Below are 14936 nucleotides of genomic sequence, written 5' to 3' on the forward strand. Positions count from 1 at the left end.
TATGTGAAGCATGATAAGAATCATAAGCCCTGTAAGCCTTACCAGAAGTACAAAAATCAGAAGAGATGATATTATGATTATGATGAAGGTGTAACCAATGAAGAATCAAAGAATGAGAATTTAGAAGATGAATTTGTATTGATTTCTATTAAAGAAGATGATCCGGTACCAGTGAATTCTACAAGCTGCATTACTGAGGAGAATGCTTTAGCTGCTAAGATTGAAGAGAAAGATGAATGGATGATTGATAGTGGTTGTTCACATTATATTATAGGTGACAACAGAAAATTTGTGAGTATGGAAAGGTATGATGGTGAAATAGTGTGATTTGGAGATGATAAAGCTTGTCTGATTCATAGTAGAGGTTCTATATCTTTCAATGGTAAGCATAATACTGATGATGTCTTGTATGTTGAAGCTTTGAAGCATATAATCTTTTGAGTATTGGATAGATGGTTGACAAGGGATATGATTTGCAATTAAAGAGTGGTAAATGTAAGATCCTAAATGCCTTTGGTATAGAGATTGCATCAGGTACTAAGATTAAAGGTAATATCTTTCACTTGAATGCTGGTGAGAGAAGTTATTTGATTTCCCAAATTGATGAAAGTTGGTTATGGCATAAAAGAATGTGCCATGTTAATTTTGACTACATAGTAAGGATAAGTTCTACTCAAGTTTTTAGAGATATGCTTAGGATTGTGAAGCCTACTAATTTAGTATGTAAGGAACGTTAGATGGCAAAGAAAACAAGAAATTAATTTAAGAGTAAGTTGTATTCATCTAATGAATTGTTAGATCTAGTGCATACTGACTTATGTGGTCTTACTAGAGTGAGAAGCATGTAGGGTGAAAAATACTTCATGTTGTTGATTAATGATTACTCAAGGATGATGTGGGTTACTTTTCTAAGGGAGGAATCAAAAGCATTGGAGAAATTCAAGATATTCAAAGTCAGAGTGGAAACCTGAGACAAGGTTGAAGCTAAAGTGCTTGAGATCAGATAGAGGAGGATAGTTTACATTAGGAGAGTTTGATATATTTTGTGAGAGGAATGGAATTAGAAGACAATTATCTGCTCCTAGAACCCCTCAACAAAATGGAGTTGTTGAAAGAAAGAACATAACTATCTTGGATGTTGCGAGGACTATGTTGATTGAAGGAAATGTTGCACAGACCTTTTGGAGAGAAGCTATTAGTACCGTTATTTACACATTCAACTGGGTGCATATTAAAGGTGATTTTTTATGAATACTAAAAGGGGGGTGAATTAGTATGCCAAAAATCTTTGTACTTAAACACTTTACTAGTCTAGCAGTAAATCGGTAAAACAGTTTAGCAAACAAACCGATTAGCACACATGAAAACCAAATAGAAAATAATGCATTCACCCACAAAAGCCCAATCAACATAACACAAGATTTTGACATGGAAACCCAAATGGGAAAAACCATGGTGAGATGAAACTCACAAGTAACTATCTGCAGAATAGGAACCAGACTGGTTAAGGTTAGACCAGTTAAGGTCATACAATGTTCTTTACTAGAACAGATCCTGTTAGGAATCTCAATCTCTGTTAGGAGATAAGTCTGATTAAAGACTACCTTGCTAGAGGATTTTAGATCCACATATGTGAACCACCTTGTTCGAGGATTTACAAAAGGCTTTTTGGGCCTACCCAGTTAAGGGCTTCAAACATGTCAAAGATGTGACTAATCAACAAGTGAGTGATCTAGCAAATAACACAGATTGCTTGGTTAGATCCTTGGTAGCTCGTTCCTAATGCATTCCAGCATTACTTCAGTCTTCAATGCATTCACACTCTACCTTCTCTCACAGACCCTGAACTTCTCTTCTATAATCACACTTTCAAAAACTCATCAACCACCTTAAATCCTACCAACAACCTAAAACCCTAGACATGAAGTCCTTATAAAGGAATCTGATTTCATATGGTCCAATAAGATTGCAATACAATTTCCTAGGTTCAATGCATCTAGACATATTTGGTAACACGACACAAAAAGCACCGCCAAAGTGTCGGCATCGCCAAACAATCGGTGGATGGTAACTCATCACAAAATGTCAGTTGGTAACTCATCACAGAGTATTACCGGTTCATACAAAACACCGGTTTAAGCAAAATATTGGTTGCCGGTTTGACAAAATGAAGACTGGGAAATATGAGTTGTGTCGATTTGTTCCTTCGTACTACTTGAGATCCTCGAACTGCTTGGGGTCTTCATACTGCTTCAGATCGGTAAACACTTTCTGCAAAACACCGATAGTCTAAAGACCATAATACATCATACCGGTTGGCACAAATGTCGGTTGAGCTTTAACTCATACATACAAAAAGTGATCTCAAATCAAGTTTGTGTCCATCAATGACAATCACAACATAATCATCAAAATGCCAACAATCTCCTCCTTTGGCATTGATGGCAACACTTAGGAAAATTTTGACATCTAACTGTTTTACAACAAAAATATGCCATGATCAAAATTACTCGCCCTAAGCATATACACTATCCCTTTTGCAGAAAATACAATGTATACTACTCCTTAATAGAAATAACATGAAAGTATACATAGTATGCATCAAAATTTATATACTTATCCCCCTTTGCCAACAATAACAAAAATATTGCATACTAACCCCTGTTTCATTAGTATTAAAATAATAAGTGTTTATGATAGTCAAGAGTAAAACTTGTCAAAAACTGATTTAAAGTCCTGCAAAAATTGCTTCATGGATAAGGACCATGAGTCAAGTAGGGAGGTAGCCACCTCTTTCTCTATCTGCATCTGGGAGACCTATTCTTCCATGGCATCTATCATGCTCATCTCTTGAGTGACCGTTAGGGCATCAAGATTTAGATAGCATTTCTAGAGAATTTGCAGTCTTGGCAGTAGGACCAGTTGAAGTTCCTGCAAATTTCATGTCCGGTTGCTTATCTCTGCTTCTAGTCTTGTAGACTGAAGTTGAAACTGGTGAGCAGTTTGGCCATATGTGGAGGAGTCATAGGGCATGTTGAAGGTGCTAATAAATGACTGCATATCAGTTTTCAGTTTTTCCTTCTGAGTGAGCACATCATCACAGAATATATGAGGTTGGCAAATCTTGTTGAATAGTAGATTGCCCTCATCCATTGGATCTCTAATGTCCTTCTGTGCTTTCTGAAGATTAGACCGGAGCTCTGTTAACTTTCTCACCAAGGTAGTGTCCAGAGCCTTTTGATGTTCCTTCTTGGCATTTGCTTCTGCAACCTCTTCCAAGCTTTGCACCTGGTCTTCTACAATTGTGCATAGGAGCTTCAATTGTGCAAGTGAGGAACTTGTACTAGGAAGATTCGTACCAGGTATCAAACCAGTAAGAGTGTCCACCACAACTTGGATCACATCTTGCTCTTTTTTCCTCCTTATCACTTCCAAACATTCTTGAGCAACCTTAATGCTCTACAACAACTCTAATTCATTTGCGGACTGGAGGTCAATGGGACTAGTAATGTCAGTTGGTTTAGCCTGACTACTGATTGCCATTGGGGTCTCCACCTGTGTGCTCTTTACTGTTGCTTCCTTGTCCTTGGATTTTTGCTTATCTTCTTGAGCCTTCCTCTACTCCTCTTCTTCTTTCTTTCTTTTCTCTTCTTCTTGTCTCTTCTCTTCATCTTTTTGCTTCTTTTCTTCTTCATCCTTCTTCTTCTCCTCTTCCTTCTTCCTTTTCTCCTCTTCCTTTTTCTTCTCTTCCTCTTTCTACTTCTCCTCTTCTTTCTTTTCCTCTTCCTTCTTCTTCTTCTCTTCCTCTTGTTTCTTATTTTCCTCTTCTCTTCTCTTCTTCTCCTCCTCTTTTCTCTTATCCTCTTCCTCTTTCTTCTTTTCTTCTTCTTTTCTCTTATCTTCTTCCTCTTTCCTCTTTTCCTCCTCTTTTCTCTTATCCTCTTCCTCTTTTCTCTTTTCCTCTTCTTTTCTCTTATCCTCTTCATCTTTCCTCTTTTCATCTTTTCTTCTTCCGGTTGCTTCTTTTCTTCTTCTACCTACTTCTCATGTCCTATTCCTTCAGATGGTGTACCTTGAGTAACATTTTCACCATCTAAGGCATCAACATCAATGGGGTCCATTTGTTCTGTGACTGGTTCTCCTTCACTATTATACACCTCATCTGATTTGCTAGTTTCTAGTTCTTGCTCAGCTTTCCTGTTGGCTTTAGCCACTTGATGCATCTTTAGAGCTTCTTGAGCATGAGTATGTGTATCTTTTCTCACTTCACGAACCTTTCCTTCCAATAATAGGAGTCTTCTTCTTCTCACGAAGAAGAGGCCTTTGTATTTATTCATAACTTTGAAAAGTTCTGAATTTGATACATCAAGAAAATATTGAACAAATATTTCCTCCCTCATTTCCTGTTCCTTTTCTATGGAAATGTGCCATTTGTTGTCTAAAGAATTATACAAAGAATCCAATGTCTTGGATCTAATTTTTGAAGGTGACTGGTCATTAACACACAAATACTTAATGATTTCCTTTTCAACTTCTTCCTTTTCATCATCATTGAAGTCATCAAAACAATCAATTAAATCATTCAGCAATTTTCTCCTAATATTCTTTATAGTTCTTTGACAATATGTCAAAGGTTTGTAAGAAGAAATATCAATATTTACCGATGCAGATGTTGTCGGTTCATTCTTTTTCTTTTTCCTTGTTTGCTAGATCTTCTTAGGTGGTTCTTCTGACACAGTTTCTTCTGAGTCTGGTGTATTGCTTTTCATCTTCTATTTCATCTCAAAGACTCTGGCAGGTGTAGCTTCTAGTTTCTACTTATCTGGTGACAACTTGGTCACTTTAGGACTGGATGCAGTAATCGGTGCCGATGCTGAAGGCACTACCTTTCCTTCTTTTTCTGAGGGTTGTACAACCGATGTAACCCTTTCCAAATAGGTGCTAGTTCTCTTTGCCTTAGGATCAAGAGGTGAGGTGATTAGGGTAGAAGCATACCTGTCCAGCATATCATTCATTACCTCATAGCCCATAGGCTCCACTTCTTCTTGTCTAAGCTCAACGACCTCCATTATGCATTCATCTGCTTTGATGGTGAAGAAAATGTCTTCCTCATACTTTTTCACTATATCACCAGATATTCTTTTCCTTTGGCTCATCTTGCATCTAAACTCATCAAAGTATTTGTTCAGTGTTTTCGGATAGCCGGTTCCAACCGCTTGTAGATTTTCCTTGATTTTCTTTGTCACTGGTTGATCGGTAGACCACTGAATGTCACCTACTCCTAGAAAGTAGCCTTGTAAGTAAAAGAACAACCCAACTAGTAGTTGTCCAAACTTAAATCTTAGGGCATTGTCCTGTATGATCGAATTAAGATTCAATAGAAGTTCTCTTTGTATACAAGTGCACAGATCAAATGATGTATCTTCCTTGATCATCCTGTAAGTGGCATTTACCACTGCAGCAAAGACATAATTAATTCTGCTAGCTGAGAACGTCTGGTAACCTATCACCATGCAGGCATACTTGACCAGATCATCCTTGATTGAGTTGATGGTCATTCCACGTGAGTCGCTCATTGAACCGGTGAGCTTGGACATTATAGTCTTGCCGACCTTCCTTAGGGTTGGCACTTTCCCTGTGTTACAGAAATCGGTGATGGCATGAATCACTTTCGATGTGATATCATGCATTTGCTCCAAGTACATCTTATCACCATGAACCCTACTTAGAATAATGCGATTGTGATCATCTGAAAAATTCTTCAATAAAGTAAACTGCGTTGTGAAGTTTCCTCTTTTCCAAAATGTTGAATTCCAGTTTAATCTTCTTATCCTTTCCATAGAACAAGCTCAGCTAGGAATGGATCACAAGAGACCCTAGGTCTTTGATTTTCTAGTCTATGTAATCGGAAATGCTTTCTTCTACTACAACACTAGCAGGTACTTGAGATAGGGCATTATATTTCAACTTTCGTTGAATGAAGTCCATAGAATCAACGGTTGCACTAGAGCTATCATGTGATGCGAAAGCCATGATAAATGGAGAATTATAACAAATACCTTCGTAGATCAAAATTTAGGGCTTCGTAATTTCAACTTTGCCACAAACTCTTTCGGTTGCAAAGATACCACTTTGTATTCTACACTCCTCCAACAGATGTTTGCTTCATATTCTTCTTCAAGACTTTGATAAACTCTTTGAATCGTAGTGTAAATTTCTTTTCTTCACTCTGCTCTTGAAAAATCTTCTTCGCTCAAAAAAAAAGATAAGTGCGAAATGATTTGAAAATTCCTTTTAAATAGGTTCTCCACCTACCATAATAAATGCTCCACTATTAGGGTGTAAACCCTAATTTGCCTTTCACCATTTCTGGTCTTCTATCAACTGATAGGTATCACATACCGATTAAGGTCTTTTACTAGTGTAAACCGAGGGTTCAAAGTATTTCACCATTGGCTCCCCCTAATCTTTTTCGATGCTTAGTTTGTTGGTTCTGTGATTTCCACACTAGGTGCAGAAACTGGTTCTTCATGCAACACCGCTGGTTTCTTTTTCTAGGTTTTGTTCATATCCACTTGAAAAGTTTCCACATCAATTTTTCCTTCTAAAGTGACTGGTATATCATCTGATATACTCTTTCTTTCTTTATAGAATCTTGCTATATGACCCAGTTTGTTACAGTGATAGCAAACCATTCCAGGTGCTCTCCAAGGTCCGTTATTCATGTTAGAGTTCTTCCTCCTGCATGTTGCAGCAATGTGACCATGACAATGACAGATCAAATAGTTTTCTCTCCATCCGATTGCCACTCGATAGCCACTGCTTCTTGACTGATGATTGAAGGTATTAAACCAGTTGGAATTCTGGTTCACAAAAGGTTCCGGACCAACTCCTTGAGTCCTTTGAGGATACCTTCTAGTATTGTGCACGATAGATCTGCATTCAAATTCTCTATGCCCAAACTTGTTGCATGCATAACAATTACCATTGAACTTATTGGATATAGGTACATTGTTTATAAAGTAAGGAAAATTATTGTAGGCTTTTCTCCTACACACATTAGCAGTATGTCCTTCTTTAAGATAGTTAAAGCAAACAGGTTTGAACTTTTTCTTACCTTTACCTTTTAATGTCGGTTGCTTCTTCGATGCTTCAGTATTTGCACCAGAGGTCTCACCTTTCTCAAGACTGGAGTAACCAAGTCCATTAGTATTCTTGACAGGTTTGGCATATTCAAGCTTTTGCTCTAGCTTAATAGTACTCTTGTTGAATTTGGCAAGTATTTCCTTTGACTCGGTGAGTTCTTTGGAAATAGCAGCATTTGTTTCCATCAAGTTTACATTCTTGGAGATGGCTATGTTCACTTCACCTTGTACTTCTTCTTTTCCCATTTTTCTTTCATGGAGGTGAGTGGTGACTGTACTGATCTCTTGCTTTAGTTTGGAGATTTCATGATCTTTGTCTTTTACCAGATCTTCAGCTTTCCTCTAGTTCTCAAGCTCTTGGCACATTCAAATAGTCAATCCTTCCAGCTCTTTTCTTAGGTTGGAATTAGATTCATTCAGCTTTTCTACTTCTTGAATTAGGGCTTCCATGTCCACTTCATCAGAGGAACTATTTTCTGATAGCTCCATCAAACTTTCAGCATGTTCTCTCCTTTTTGCCTAAGAGGCCTTATATTTGACCATAAGATCATCATAGGCTTGCTCAGACTGAGTGAGCCGATGAGTAAGTTCCCTCATAATGTATTCCCCCATATCTCTTTCCAAGTGGTTAAACTTATAGAAAGGTAGGCTCTGATACCAATTGATTAATACTAAGAGGGAGGGGTGAATTAGTATGCCAAAAATCTCTGTACTTAAACACTTTACTAGTCTAGTAGTAAACCGGTAAAACAGTTTAGCAAACAAACCGGTTAGCACACATGTAAACCAAATAGAAAATAATGCATTCACCCAGAGAAGCCCAATCACCATAACACAAGATATTTTGACGTGGAAACCCAAATGGGAAAAACCACGGTGAGATGAAACTCACAAGTAACTATCTGCAGAATAGGAACTAGACCGGTTAAGGTCATACAATGTTATTTACCAGAACAGATCTTGTTAGGAATCTCAATCTCTATTAGGAGATAAGTCTGATTAAAGACTACCTTGCTAGAGGATTTTAGATCCATAGATGTGAACCACCTTGTTAGAGGATTTACAAAAGGCTTTTTGGGCCTACCCAGTTAAGGGCTTCAGACTTGTCGAAGATATGAGTAATCAACAAGTGAGTGATCTAGCAAATAGCATAGATTGCTTGGTTAGATCCTTGGTATCTCATTCCTAATGCATTCTAGCATTACTCCAGTCTTCAATGCATTCATACTCTACCTTCTCTCATAGACCCTGAACTTCTCTTCTATAATCACAATTACAAAAACTCGTCAACCACCTTAAACCCTAGCAACAACCTAAAACCCTAGACATGAAGTCCTTATAAAGGAATCTGATTTCATGTCGGTCCAATAGGATTACAATACAATTTCCTAGGTTCAATGCATCTAGACATATTTGGTAACACGACACAAAAAGCACCGCCAAACAATCGGTGGATGGTAACTCATCACAAAATTTTGGTTGGTAACTCATCACAGAGTATTACCGGTTCATACAAAATACTAGTCTAAGCAAAATACCAGTTGTCGGTTTGACAAAATGAAGACTGGGAAATATGAGTTGTGTCACTTTGTTCCTTCGTACCACTTGAGATCCTCGAACCGCTTGGTGTCTTCATACCACTTCAGATCAGTAAACACTTTCTGCAAAACACTGATAGTCTAAAGACTATAATACATCATACCAGTTGATCTTTAACTCATACATACAAAAAGTGATCTCAAATCAAGTGTGTGTCCATCAATGACAATCACAACATAATCATCAAAATGCCAACAATTTTGGTAAGACTTGTTATGAGCTATGGTTTGGTCATGTTCCTACAGTTAGATATATCAAAGTTTCTTGAAGTAAATGTTATATCAAGAGAGATGAGGATATAGGAAAGTTTGATGCAAGATGTGATGAAGGAATCTTCTTGGGATATTCTACTAGGAGCAAGGCCTACCAGTGTTAGAATAAGAGACTGAGGAAGATAAAGGAAAGTAAAAATGTAAAGGTAGATGAATGCCTTGGAAAGAAGATCAGAGCATGCAGTTATGATTTTGATGATGAAGATGTTCTGTAGAATAATATTTTGAAGCATATTGATTATGTGGAGACATTTAATCCAGATATTGTTGCTATTGGTGAAGAAGTGCAAGATCCTAAAACCCAGAATAATCAGAAGACTCTAAAGTATGTAAGATTGAGTCATTCTGAGAATCAGATTATTGCTAACAAAAAAAAAGTTGTGATCACTCGGATAAGGATTGTTGCTAAAGAGATATGCTTGATTTCAAATATTGAACCTAAAGATGTGGTAGAAGCATGTAAAGATGAAACTTGGATAAAAGAAATGGAAGAAATGGAAGAAGAGTTGAATTTGTTTGAGAAGAATAACACTTGGGAGCATTTTTCAAGACCTAAAGACAAGAATGTGATTGGTACTAAATGGGTGTTCCAAAATAAAATGAATGAATCTGGTGAAGTTGTCGGAAACAAAGCAAGATTGGTATGCAAGGGGTGTTCTCAGATGGAAAAAATTGATTATGAGGATACTTTTTCTCCTGTAGCTAGAATTGAAGCTATTAGATTGCTTCTTGCATATGCTACTTATAATAATTTCAAGGTATATCAGATGGATGTCAAGTCAGCCTTTTTGAAGGGTGATTTGGAAGAGGAAGTCTATATTGAGAAACCAGATGGATTTTGTTTATCAGATGAAGGAGATATGGTATGCAAATTAAAGAAAGCACTGTATGGACTAAAGCAAGCCCCTAGAGCCTGGTATGCTAGATTGGATAAGTATGTGTTGAAGCTGGAATTTTGCAAAGATACTGCTGATAGTAATCTATACTATAAATTTGAGAATGATAACATTTTGATTATTGAAGTCTTTGTTGATGATATCATTTCTGGAGGAGATGATGATTTGACTATGAAGTGTGTTGTTGATATGCAAAAGGAATTTGAGATATCTATGATAGCTGAAATGAAATTCTTCTTAGGATTGCAGATTACTCAAACCGGTAAAGGGGTTTTTATTTATCAATCTAAGTATGTGAAGGAATTGTTGAAGAAGTTTAGATTAGCTAAGTCTAAACCTATTGGAACTCATATGGTGATTGGATGCAAATTTTCTAAGAGTGATGAATCTCAAAAAGTTAATTAGACATTGTATAGATCTATGGTTGGTGAATTATTGTACTCAAATCAAACTAGACTAGATATTATGCATGTTGTTTGTCTTTGTGCTAGATTCCAAGCAGATCCTAAAGAGACACATGTTATTTCTATAAAATGGATTTTGAGATATTTGAAGGGGGTCGTTGACAATGGCTTGTGGTATCCGAAGAATGATGACTTCCTGCTATGTGCCTATACTGATGTTGATTGGGCATGTGATGTTGATAACCGAAAGAGCACTACCAGTGGAGTATTCTTTTTGGGAAATAAGTTCATTTCTTGGTCCAACAAGAAACAAGATATTTTATCTTTATCTACTACTGAAGTTGAATACATTGTTGCTGCTAGAAACTGTACTCAGTTTGTATGGATGAAGTAGATGTCAAAGGATATCAAAGTGATTTATGATGAGCCTAATATTATATATTGTAATAATTCAAGTGCTATCAATATTTCAAAGAATCTGGTGTTGCATTCTAAAACAAAGTATGTGCCCATAAAGTATCATTTCTTGAGGGAAAAAGTCAGTGATGAAGAAGTCAGATTGGAATATGTATCTACAAAGGATCAGATTGCAGAAATTTTCCCTAGGCATTTTCATATAGATACATTTGTCTATTTGAGAGACAAGTTAGGGGTCTCTGCCCCTCCTGATGAGAACTAGATGCATGAAGTTCCATCAATCTAGTGGATTTCAGAGCCTTATCTTTTTTTCTAGGTTTATGAGTTGGTGCTGCTACTTAGTCAGAGTAGTCAGTGTGTGGTTTAGATGTTCAGTTGTGATTTTATAATGTATAGGAGGAGAGAGTATAATTTGTATTCTATCTTTCGCATTGTTGTCAAAGGGGGAGAGAGACATGTGAACAACTACTTTATTTTTGAAGCTTTGTTGTGCATGATCTTGGGGGGGTTTTTTGTTGATTGTTGGTGTTCATCTATTTCCCCTGCATTGATTTTTTTTCACATTCATATATTTCCATCAATGCCAAAGGGGGAGATTGTGGGATATCGTTGCTGCAGTGATATGTTGTTGTCATTGATGTCAACATTCTCCTATATTTTGGTGTTGTAGAAATTTGTTTGGTGTTCCGATGATTGCATTGAGTTTATCTAGTTGGTTTATTTGTTGTGGATGTTGGAATACTTCATTCCTTATTGGTTTTAGTAATCCGAAATTTTTCCTGATCATATTATTTGATCCGGTTTGGGGTTTAGTCTTTATGTTCAATGGTTGGTAGAGTGTGGTATTTGTTCCGATGAGCTTTGGTATTATTATATCTTTGGTTGCAGATTTTAGAGAATTATTTCGATGTTCATGTGTATCTTCATTTCACACGGTTCATGATCTAGTGCTTACAAGTTATCTTTCTAGTCCGAATTATTGTTGTTTAGTGTTCTTGAGAGTTAGTGTGTTAATCGATGAAGATTTGAATAAGTGGTGTAGGTGTAACTATTGCAAATGGCTCTAATGTGCTTATTCGTGTTTCTTGATCCTATCTCATTTTTTTTTGGTGGTCCACATTGATCCTTGTGTGTGGTATTGGTGAATATGTTGATCCAGGGATATTCTTAGTGTTATGTAGTATTTCTGGAGGTAAAGCGTGTTATGGTTAATCTTGGAGAGATTTCCAGTGGTGGTGTGTTTTGAGATTTTATTTAGGTCCATGCTATGTCATCTATATCATTGTATTGGTCTAGTGGTTCATATATGTATCGTGTGATGTAATTTTGTAACTGAGGTTTGAGGGTTTGGCCGACCTTGTAGTCAAGGTTGCTGAATTTTTATAAATATGTGTTAGATTAATGTAATTCAGTTATCTATGTGGTGTCTAGTTTATTAGAGAGTTGTGTATGTTTGCATAAGAGAATTTATCTCTCAGTGTGCAGTATTGAGAAGAGATTGTTGCAGGGAAGACAAATGTGTTTAACTGGAACTATCATCAGGAATTAGAAGATGCTATATTTGTACTTCATGAAATCCGGATTGTAGTCCGAATCTTATTGTAAGGTAGTGAACCTTCTCTAAGGGTTGGATCCTTCTGGGTCATATCATTTTGAGCAATGAGCTCTAGGCAGTGTGCCTGTATGCATTTTTATTCTAAAATACAATATTTACACATACTAGTACATAGTATCATCTTAATGTGGGTAGGTTTGTTTCTCCCTTAACCAGGATTTCCACATCAAAAATATTGGTGTTCTGTGTTTTATTGTCATTGTCTTTATCCTTATTATTTATGCAATTAATTGGGATATGAGATTGTGATTAATTGGTTTAATCCAATGAAAACTAATTCAACCCCTATTGGCATTATAACAGACAAGGAGAGATTGTTGGTATTTCAACAAGGATATTGAGAAGGTTGTTGATGATTATGGATAAAACTGATTAAGGATGTTTACTATCTTAATATTATTATCTTGTCATTGATGTCAAGAAATTGATTTTCTAATTCAGTATGATGTTGCCATATCTTAAGAAGTATGATTTGATGGGTATAAAGATGTCGGTAAAAGACACAGAAAGAATGTGATGAATAAGGGGAGAAATAAGTTATTCAATGGGAAACTATTACCGAGTTAGACAATGATGAGATCATGATGTTTAGATTGTTTTGATATCATACATATGTTATTTATTGTAAAGTTAATACTATACTATGTTACCGAACAAAGAACCTAGTCGGTAAAACCTAAGGAACCTAGTCGGTAAACCCTAAGGTTATCGCTATCGGTTAATGAAGGCGGTATGTCTACCGAGTGAAGTTTAGTATTTACCGAGTTGCAACCGAGTAATAATAGAATGCATTGAATGAATAAAAGCATTATTTAATGAAGGAAGCTGATGAGCTGGCTATGATTAAATGATTGGTATGCCATGAATGATGTTTGTTAAAGAATCTATGGCAAAGGAAAATTGATAGGAAGATCTATAGCTCAAATTGAACTATAATACCCCAGCGCAAGTTCCAAGAAATGTATGCAAGTTCCAAGGCGGGGTAAAACATTTTCAGATCGAAGGATACATTGAACCTAGTCAAAGTTTGAAGGTTCGATGGATATGATTGATCATGGGAAATGTGATCAAGGAGATTAAGTGGTTGGCAAATTGTTTATAAATAAGGAACTGTTGATAAACAATGTATGTGAGCAAGTGTATGTACAGGGATGCTACATAGTGATTACCGAGCACTGAAGCTTGAAGACCTATTTGAATAACAGAGTATAGAGCCCATCAGATGGACAAGATAAGTCCTATATTGTATTGAGAAAATAAGAATCTACTTTAGCATTTTAGATGTGAAGTTGCAGATAGATTTTTATTACTGTTATTTTGTAAAGTGACAGAAAATCTCTTAACCGAGTGGACTTAACAGTCTTATTTATAAAACCCTCTAGCAAGATGACATTCTAATTGAGTGTTTGAAATCCTTTTGCAAGGTCACTTCTAACAAGGTGAAGATCCTAATATATCTGAGGGAAATCCCTTAACCGGGTCACGTCTAGCAATGTGTTTGTAATCTTTAACAGGATTTTCTTTTAACCGAGCATACTCTAGAAGAGTATATTTCTTAGTGGGTCTGAAATCCCACAGTGGTTTTTCCCTATTTGGGTTTCCAAGTTAAATGTGGTGTTATGAGTGTTATGATGTTTATGTGCTTTTGAGTTTGCATGTTTAGCAGTTTTGGTTATATTACTGAAGTATATGTTACCGAGGTTGAATCTGATGTTTTTATGGAAGATTAAGTTTGTATGATTCACCCCCCCTGTCATCTTATTAGCTTGGAATTTGTACTTAACGTTAAGTATCAGAACTATCAATTGGTATCAGAGATTTGGACTCCTAAAGAAAAAGTTTAAAGGTACTTGAGGAAAAGATCCAAAGATGTATAAGAGGGATGCACCGAAGCTGAACAAGTCAAGTTTCTCTACATGGCAGAAAAGGATGAACTACACCTATTAGGAGTTGGAGAATATGTTGTATATTATCTGGAGAATGATTTCATTACACCGAGCACCTATCCATTGACAATGGAATAGATAAAGGAAAAGCAAGAACATATCCAAGCAATGATTGAAATAACATTTGCATTGACCGATTTAGAGTTTAATGATCTAGAAGGCTGCAATGATGCAAAGGCAATGTAGGACAAGCTCATATCTGTGTATGGTGGTGATGAACATGTTCAAAGAGAAAAAGTGGATAGTCTAAGAGGGAAACTTGAATCTATGAGGATGAATGAAGCTGAGAACATAACCCAGTATAGTACAAGACTAAAGGAGATTGTCAATCAAATCAATGGAGCAGGTGGAACTATTGAAGAAAAGGATATAACAAGTAAGTTGTTAAGAACACTTCTACCAGCTTATGCAATCCGAGTCTCTGCAATCAATGAATTGAGGTCTATACCCAATATGCCAGTTTCTTTAGATGCTACTATTGGTAAGCTACATGCATTTGAGTTAAGTAACTTTGATAACAGTGGGTCATCGGTAAATAAAGTTGAATCTGCATTTAGTTCTTTTCATATTGGTGAATCTGATGATTACAATGATAGAATGAGTAAGTACACTAAAGGGGATCACAGTGGAGAAAGTGAAAGA

Source organism: Cryptomeria japonica, chromosome 5 (genome assembly GCF_030272615.1).
Source record: "Cryptomeria japonica chromosome 5, Sugi_1.0, whole genome shotgun sequence".
Taxonomy (NCBI): Eukaryota; Viridiplantae; Streptophyta; class Pinopsida; order Cupressales; family Cupressaceae; genus Cryptomeria; species Cryptomeria japonica.